We start from the raw sequence: 10,165 nt of genomic DNA on the forward strand, positions 1-10,165 counted from the left end.
AAGACAGTTCCTGCATTCAAGGAGCTCACAGTCTAATGAGAAAGATGATAAGTAAATAGATAAATGCAAACAAACTATATAGAAAACAAATGGAAAATAAATAAAAGAGGAAAGGTACCAGAATTAAGAGGTATTGGCAAAGGCTTCCTGTACAAGATAGAATTTTAGTTAGGACTTCAAGGAAGCCAGAGGTCAATAGTCAGAACAGAGGAGGGAGAGCATTCCAGGCATGGGGAACACTATTATATGCAAATGTCCCACATCCATGGACATGCTACCTTGGCAAAAAGCATGTCTCCTCATTGGAGTCCTTTGTTCTTGAGATTTTTACATTATTTAGCTTAAGGTCTTTTGTGATGGTTGTTCTTTCCACTTACATTGTTGAATTTGTCATTGTTTTCTCTCTACTTCACTCTGCATCAGTTCATGTAACTCACATTCATTAAAGGTTTCTCTGTATTCATTTTGTTGGTTATTCCTTACAGTAGAAGAATATTTCATTACATCAATGAGCCCCAATTTGTTTAGCAATTCCCCAATTGGTGAGCATTTTGGTTGTTTCCATAGAACAAATAAATAAATGAATGAATGAACAAACTGAATAAACAAATAAGTGAATGAATGAAAAATGTAAAAATGGATGCATGCATGAATGAATGGATAGACAAATAAACACCTGAAAGTGCCGCCACAATTATTTTGTTCTATTTGGAGGCATATTCTTTGTCAGTGATTTCATTGGGTTATAAGTCCATCAATGGCATCTCCAAGTCAAAGGGTATGGACATTTTAGTCACTTTGCCTAATTCCAAATTGCTTTTCATAATTATTGGACCAATTCACAGCTCCACCAACAATGCATTGGTGTGTCTCTCTAACTCCAAACTTAATTGTTCCAGTATTTTGTCACTTTTGTCAGTTCACTGTCTGGTGGTTTGTTTTCATTTGTATCTCTCCTATTAGTAATTGGAGCATTCTTTCCTATAATTATTAATAGTTTGCTCCTCTTTTGATAACTATTTTTTCGTATCTTTTGATCACCTCTCTGTTAGGGATGGCTTCTGCTTATATATTTCTGCTAGTTGTTTTGATATCTTAGATAGTGAATTGTTATTGAAAATATTAGATTAACAGTCCCCCACCACAGTCATCTGCTTCCCTTCCTATCCTAGATTTATTGTTTGTTCAAAACTAATTCAATTTTATGTAATTAAAAGTATCTATTTTATCTTTACAATTGTCCTTTTCCTCTTCGGTTAAGAATGTATCCTCTGGCCGTAACTGTGAAACGTAATTTGCTTCTCTTCTAATTTTTGCATGTTATCACCTTTAATAGTCGTCACACCTCCATTCCGAATGGAATGTGTTGTAAAATGCTAGTCTAAGCCTAATTTCTGCAAAATTGCTTTCTAGTTTTCCCAGAAGTTCTTAGAACTTTCCTAGTTCTTTCCTAGGTTTATCAGCTACCTAGCTGTTGCATTCCTCTATTTTTCTTTCACGTTTGTCTTGTCTATTTCATTGATCTCATTTCCTATGTTTAAACCAATCCCAAATTATTCTGATGGGTCTCTGGTCTGGAAGCACTCCCACCCTTCTTTCCCAACTTTTTTCATTGCTTCCTTTGATATTCTAGATCTTTTGTTTCCCCAAATGAATTTTGTTATTGCCCTCCCTTGGATACTGCTCATTCAGGACTGTTGCAAGTCCTAGCTTTCTTTCTCAATGAAGACATTGCACCTGATACCAAGCATTCACGGCAAAGTGTAGAGGGATGCTCTAGCCTAAGGCAACGTGGCTTTGGGCAAGTTATTCTGGGTCTGAACTCTAAAATGAAGGGCTAAGACTAGGTAGCCTCTTCTTTTCCTTTTCTTTTCCTTCCTTCCTTATTTCCTTCCTTTTTTCTTTCTTTCTTTTTCCCATCTAAGTTCATGAAGCCCCTAAAATCTATCCACAAAAGGAATAGACCCTGGACCCCCTAGACCCCTGCACCAGATGATGTCTAAGGTCCTTTCCAGTTATAAATCAGCAAGACCAACATGTTAAAAAAAAAAAAAAAAAGAAATCTGACATGTAATGTCTAACACCCATGAACAGTCCACCTCAGCAAAAATGGGAGGGGGGGGAGAAGGTGGAGGGGAGGAAGGGCTTCCCATAATTCTTCTTTGGGGTCAAGTTTGTGCTTGATACTTTTGCATGATTCAGTTTAGATTGTTTTGTGGTTATTCTTTCCACTTCCTTTTTGTTTTAATCAATATATAATGCATATATTCATCCCAAGAGCCTTCTTCTACATGAAGTCTTTTGTGATTCCCCTAGTTGTCAACTCCTCCACAATATAGGTATTTATTTTGTATAGATTTTGTATTGACTAATGTTTATACATGTTGTGGTTCCCTTTCCCCTCTCTCCATTCCAACAGAACGTATATGCCTAGAGAGCAGGAACAGTTTCAGGATTTGTTGTTATTGGTGGTGGTGGTCTCTGCCCTTGTATCTTGAGTGCTTAGCACAAAGAAGATACTGAATAAAATGCTTACTGAGTGAGTGAATGAATGAACAATCAAATGAACAAATAAATAAATGAAAAAATGAAATTCCATTTAACTCAATGAAATGGACCATCATGGAGTGCTTTGATTTCCAGGTAGCCTTTAGTTGTCTTTGGAAAGAAACAGAGAGCAGTGTGACTTCCAGAAGAGTGTCAATTTAAAGGTCCAGCTCCAAATATCTCATGATCTGCACCATTGTGTCACTGAACTTGGCAAGATCCACTCCACATCTCCTGCATATCTACTCTTCTCTGCAGAATCCAATGACCATCAATTCCAGATAGTCCTAAAATCGGGGTGAGACAAAGTAGGGTCTTAGAAGCTCTTCAGGCTTTGGGTCTTCAGAAAATCAAATCAATCAGCAAACATTTATTAATCAATAAGAACTAAGCTAAATCAATCACTGGGGAGACACCAGAACAGCAAAACCACAAGCCTAAGGCCAAACTGTATCTAGAGAATATTCCTTCTCCCTTCTGGAGTAGGTCCCTAAGGGTGTGGCTAAGTGAGATAATTGCCCAAATCCCTAACCCTGGGGCTTTCCAGCAGCTGGAGTTTGATCCAGGGTGGTTACCTTGGTTTCCTACTGTGATGAAATTAGCAGCCTGAAGTCATGAATTCCAGTTCAGACTTTGGCACAAACTTGTAGGGGTGGGCAGGGAGTGACTGGAAGTGGGGCTAAGGGTGGTGGTAACTTTACTATCTGGGTTTTTTCATTTATTTATTTTTTTAATTTCAGGGCATGCCCTTCCTAGACCTGCATAAAACCAGCATAAGCTAGCCCCACAGAGTTAGAACTAGAATAGATCTTGTAAAATGCCTACTCCACCTCCTTAATTTTACAAATGAAGCATCTGAGATCCTGTCCAAGTTAACCTATAAGTGTCAAGGTAAATTTTGAGCCCAGGTTTCCAGGGCTCCAAATCCTACACCATTCCATCATGCCAGGATGACTCTCACCCTACCTAGTCCCAAGGATAATCAAACAAACATTTAATAAGCTTCAGGCACTGTGCTAAGAGGTAGGGTTACAAAAAGAGGCAAAAGCTAGTCCCTGCCCTTCTGGAAACAACATGGATCTAAACACAAACGTAAACAACATGAAAGTGATGAAATATGACTGTTCTGTAAGGGATGATGAACTCAGGGAAACTCAGAATGAAGTTAAACAAAACCCAGCGACCTCAGAGAGTTGTGAAGTGAGGGCTTTGGGTGTCAGAGAAATATTAGTGCTTTCAGTTCAACCAATGATGACACCTACTTTGTGCCCAGCACTGTGCCAGATGTTGGAGATACAAAGACAAAAGTTAATAACTGTAGCTGGCCTCAAGAAGCTTACATTCTACTAGAGGAGGGCTGAGGGTTATCAAGTGACAGAGAAGTAAATACAAGGTTGGGGGTAATGGGAGGGGGTAATTCAATTCAATTCCACAAACATTTATTAGGTCCCTACTACCAGCCATACCCTGAGGTTATAAAAACAAACAAACAAAAACTTGCCCAAAAGGAGCTATATCCTACTACTTCTAGGGAAATTTATGGTGATTTTTGATTTATTTGTCATTTTGAGATTGCTTGCCCTTCATGTTGATTTTTAACTTCATTTCATCCTTAAATTTGTTTTATTTTATTTTTGTTCTAAATTTAATGAACACCCTATTAAATGACTATTTCCATATGTAAAGTAGGATAGAAAAGGAGAAGTGTACACAAAACTGCAAATCTCTATTATGTATGGCTTGCTTTTCACTTTAAGTATAGCATAGTAGTGTATCAAATTATACAATATCAAATGATTTATCAATATATAGAAATATATAAATATTACAAATTCAACACATAACTTTCAAAGTTTTCCTGTCTGCTTGCATTTCCTTCTGTTCTCTGCATTAAAAAAAGAAAAAGTTTCAATGACCTTCTTTCCTCTCCATTTCTACTTGGGAAACTTATCACTACTTCCTTCTAGATTTCTTTCTCCAGGTTAAAAAAAAAACAAAAAACCTTTAAGCAAATACAGCCAATCAAGCAAAACACCTCTGTGATGAATTGGCCATGTCCAAAAACATACCTATCATTCTGTACCTTGAGTCCATCACCTTTCTATCAGAGAGAGAGGTGTATGCTTTCTTATAAGTCCTCGGGACTCATGGTTACTCATTACAATGATCAAAATTCAAGTAATCAATATCTATTAAGCATCTGCCATGTGGCTTAATTTGGTGTATTATATAAATTGTTCTCCTAGTTTTGCTTGTATTCTGTATCAGTTCATATAAGTCTCCCCAGATTTGTCTGAAACCATCCTTTTCTTTATTTCTTATTGTGCAAGAAGGCATGGAGATGTGGGGAATGTTCAGGGAGGACGAGCAACTCTGGTGTGAGAGCTTTCCAACCTCTTTTCAGGGTTGCTCATCCACTTTTGGTGTCCATTTGGCACTCAACTCCCACTTGAATCTCAAAGAAGCTGTAATATGCACAGCAGCGACACCCCAGTAATCTTCTCTGATGGACTAAACCAGTTTGAAGGTAACCACTAGGTCTCAAACCCATCGTGAGTTAGGGGGATGTCTACCCCAAGCATCTGAAGATTTCCCCAGTCACTTGGGCAGCCAAGACAATTTGTTCCAATGGCCATGAAGGTGGCTGAAGTAGGTGCCATGGAGCGCTTAGAGCTAGGTCAGACATCAAAGATGCCAAGGTCATTCACTGCATCCTGGGCCATATCCAGTCATACAGACTTTTGACTTATCACTGGACTTCAATGACTTTGGAAGAATGACTAAGGCTGACAACTTTGTGTAACTCTGCCTCACTGAAATCCAATTTAGCACAAGTCAAGATATCACTGGTGATATGATTGGTCCTCTTTGAAAATGAAGGACAAGGAACAACTGTGCAATAATATCCCATTACCTTCCTATGCCATCATTTGCATTTTGTTCAGCTATTCTCCCAACTCATGGACATCCTCTTAGCTTCTATAATGAAAAAAGCTGCTATAAATATTTGTAAATATATGTTATTTTTCTTTTACCTCTTTGGGGTATACCCCAAATAATAGTTATAACAACAGATCAAAGGGTATAAAGACTTTAGGGATTTATGAGGTATAGTCAGGGGTGTGCTGGAACCAGCTGAATAATTGACCTAATTAGGGTAACATGGATAGTGTTTGAGATAGAATTTGAATCACTTGGTCAAGGCTGTCCCTTGGAGGTAGATCTCATGTAAATCACAAGCCAATTATTAAATTTTCAGGCTAAGCATTTACTCTTTGGAAATCAGCAAAGACTACAGATCAGGATTGATTTATGGTGTTGCTGATTGTCTCAACTTATGAAGGGAAGAAAGTGTTAATAATGCAGATTAAACTGAAAAATGTGTCACACATAGATATTTTTCCTAAGTAGCTATATTAAACATTTACCAGCATATCACTGGGTATAGTTCCAGACTGCCTTTCCAGAATGACTGGACCAATTCACTGTGCACTGAACAAAGTCTCTTTTCCAAAGGCCCTAGAAATTTGTCATTTTCTTTTTTGGTCAACTTTGCCAATATAATGGGTGGGAGGTAGAAGCTGAGAGTTACTTTAATTTGTATTTCTCTTATTATCAATGATTTGGCTCATTTTAGAAATATTACTAGTAGCTTGAATTTCTTTCTTTGAAAACTGGCTGTTCATATCCTTTCACCATTTATCTTTAGGACTTTAAAAAATATATATTCAAATCAGATATGTCTTGAATATGACACCATTCTCAGAGAAATGTGATAGGACTTTCTGAGTTACCTATTTCCCTTCTATTTGTAACTACCTTGGCTATGTTTGCACAGACTCTTAAATGTTTCTCTTTTTTTGTAATAAAAATTGATCCTTTTGTATCTTATGATCTTTTCTATCTCCTGTTTGGTTATGAACTCTTTGAATTGTGAAAGTTACATTCTTACTCCCCTAAATTGTTTTTGATGTTACCTTTCATAGCTAAGTCATATCCATTCGGAACTTATCTTCCTGTATAGTATGAGAGCTTAGTCTAAATATAATTGCCGCCAGATTGATTTCCAGTTTCCTCAGAAATTTTGGTCAAATAATGAATCCTTATTCCATCAGTTTGGGAGTTTTATGTTATCAAAAACTACATTACTGTGTTTATTTGCTTTTATAAGTGGGTATATAAATCTGTCTCACTTATTTCTACTTTTTAATGAGTACCAAATAGTTTTGATAACTATTGCTTTTTTTTTTTTTTTTACTATAGTTTAAGATCTGGCACAGCTAAACTCTCTTTCCCCATTTTTTATTTGTTTACCTTGAGATTTTTAACCTTTAGTTACTACAAATTAATTTCATTACTGATTTTTTCTACCTCTCCAAAGTAAGCCTTTCATAGTTTGCTCAATATAACAACAAATAAGTCAACTAATTTTGGTACTATTGTCATTTTAATTTTATTAGAATGGCCTAATCTTGATCAACTCATATTTCTCCAGTTACTTAATTTTTAAATTAAATCTGGATTTCTGTAAAGTGTTTTTGGTTGTGTTCATATAATTCCCTAGTTTCACTCTCACAAGATGATTTGGTTTTTATCTTGGTGTGTAGAAGGGTAATTTACATCAGTTTCTTCTCCAAAGGACAGCCTTGACCAAGTTATTTGACCAGTTTCTTTCTCTGTAAAATCAAACAGTTGAACTAGATGTTGTCAAGCCCTACATCTAGGATCTCATGATAACCTATATAATCAAACACTTTCTCCTCTTCTTCAATATTCATTTATAGCTTACTATGCATAAACTCTTCTCAAATGTCTCTGATGCTTAATTGTATGACAGAGGTGACCTTGTGTCTTGTGATCTCAAATGCCCTACAAACAAGCATAAGTTCTGAGGGGAGCTGCACCAAGCAGAGATTAAGGGTGGTTGAAGAAGGAAAGTTCCAGTGACTCTCTATCACCTCTGGGATGAAACACAGACTCCTTATTTTGGCATAGCTCTTCACAATCTAGCCCTAACTTATTTAACTTCCCTCATCACCTCATGCACTCTATACTCCAGCTAAGTGGAACAGCTTGTTGTTTCCCATCTGAGACAATCCATTTCCCACCTCTGTGATTTTGCCCACATGCCCCATTTCTCTAATGTTCTTCCTCCTCACCTCTAACTCTTGGGAACCCATAGTTCCTTTACCATACCCAGCTCAAGTGTACCTACCTATAGAGTCTTTTCTTAAGTTCTTGGCGCTCTCAGCAGAACTAAAGAAAACTGCTTTGTATTCATTTCACATATGTTTCATGAAAGATGGTGAGGAGTATTTGGATGTACTGTAAGACCTTAGTTCAGGTCTGCTTCTGACACATACCAGCTGAGTATCTCTGTGAAAATCACTTTACCTCTCAGAATTGTCCTCAAACAAGCAATTCTCTAAGACTCACTCTATCTTTTTATATATAGGCATGCAGATAGATATAGATAAACAATTATCTATCTATATCTACATCTACATCTATCTATCTATATCTATCTATATATACATATATACATATCTATATCTATATCTATATATCTATATATATATCTATATATATATATATATATATATATATATAGAGAGAGAGAGAGAGAGAGAGAGAGAGAGAGAGAGAGAGAGAGAGAGAACTCTGGTAACCAATGACCAAAGAGTCACAGAGGTTTTGCAGCCACGGTTAACTCTAAAAATACCAAAGAGCTCACACAGGGTCAAAAGCAAAAAGCTTTCTTTATTCCATGGGGGGAGAGAAATTAGGCACATGTAGTGGGTCTTTCTCTGGTAGGAGACCCAAGGCAGTGGGGCTAAACCTTGATTTATACATTTGTGGTTAGACAGAGAAACAAACAGTATAGTGTAGCAACAGTGGTGAGGCCCTACACCAACACTGAAGCAAAGTTGTCCAGTGACAAAAGGTCTGTTTGTAGAAGGACTTCATGTCCGAATCTGCTGGTTTCTGCCTGAGCTCAGGGACCATCAGTTCTGTGATCTAGTTGCAGCAGAATTCATCCAGATCATGAGTGCAAAGGATTGTTGTTATGCCAAGCTCAGGGTACAGGTGGCTTGCCTGGTCTTAGTTCTGGAAAACAGGGTGTTTCCTAATAGCAAAAAAAGAAAGGGATGGTCTTGTATCCTTACCACACACACACACGTAAAAACTCCCTACACTGACAAAATCACAAGTTTAGTAACATAAAAATATACATAAACATATATGATACACACAAATGAATTGGTATGAGTGTGACATTTTCTTCTCTAGGTTCACCTTTTTTTCCTCCCAATAGAGTGTAAGCTCATTGAGGACAAGAGATTTCATTTTTGTCTTTGTATTTCTGGCACCTTGTGCACAATGCCTGGCAGTAGTAGGTCCTTAATGCATATTCCCTGAGGCCTGGAACAATGCCTTTACCTTTCTTTTTATCCCCAGGGCTTTAGCAGAATGAATGAAAGGATGGCTCTAAATGCTTACTCTGTGCCAAGTGGCATCTAAGAAATACTTCCCCTCCCCCAAGAGTATTTCATTTTTTCCAATTATGTGTAAAGATAATTTTCAGCATTCACTTTTGTAAAATTTTGAGTTCTGACTTTTTTCTCCCTCCCTCCCCTCCCCCCTCCCCAAGACAACAAGCAGTCTGATTTAGGTTATATATGTACAATCATGTTAAATATATGTCCACATTAATCATGTTGTGAAAGAAGAATCAGATCAAAAGGGAAAAACCAAGAGAAGGAAAAAAACCACAAAAAAGTGAAAATAATATGCTTTGGCCTGCACTCAGACTATCAGTTCTTTCTCTGAATGTGGATAGCATTTTCCTATTTGGTGGGGGGGGGCAGGGGGAGAGGATCTTCTTTTGGAATTGTCTAAGGTCATTGTGTTGCTGAGAAGAGCTAAGTCTATCAAAGTTGCTAATCTCACAATATTGCTGTTATTGTGTACAATATTCCCCTGGTTCTACTCATTTCACTCAGGATCACTTCATGTAAGTTTTTAGGAAATACTTTTTTTTTTAATTGAATTTATTTATTTGTTTTCAGTTTTCAACAATCACTTCCATAAGTTTTAAATTTTCTCCCCTTCCTTTTCCCCTCCCTCCCCGAGACAGCATGCAATCTTATATGGGTTCTACACATATATTCTTATTAAACACATTTTCACATTAGTCATGTTGCATAGAAGAATTAAAAAGAATGGGAGAAACCATGAGAAAAAACAAAACAAAACAAAACATAACACAAGAGAAAATAGTCTGCTTCATTCTGCGTTCTGATTCCATAGCTCTTTCTCTGGATGTGGATGGTATTTTGCATTGAGTCCTTTGGGAATGTTTTAAGTCCTTACATTATTGTGAAGTCTATCATAAACAGTCCTTGCACACTGTGGCTGTTACTGTGTATAATGTTCTCCTGGTTCTGCTCATTTCACTCAGCATCAGTTTACATAAGTTTAGGAAACACTTTTAAAAATGCTTTTTGACATATTGACTAGAAAGACCTTGGAAGTCAGAGAGCTTGACATATTGCCTGGAATGAGCATTAGAGGGCTTGAGTTCCAATCCACTCCCTATGTATGTGTCCTTGGGCAA

This window comes from Notamacropus eugenii, chromosome 6 (assembly GCF_028372415.1).
Source record: "Notamacropus eugenii isolate mMacEug1 chromosome 6, mMacEug1.pri_v2, whole genome shotgun sequence".
NCBI classification, from domain to species: domain Eukaryota; kingdom Metazoa; phylum Chordata; class Mammalia; order Diprotodontia; family Macropodidae; genus Notamacropus; species Notamacropus eugenii.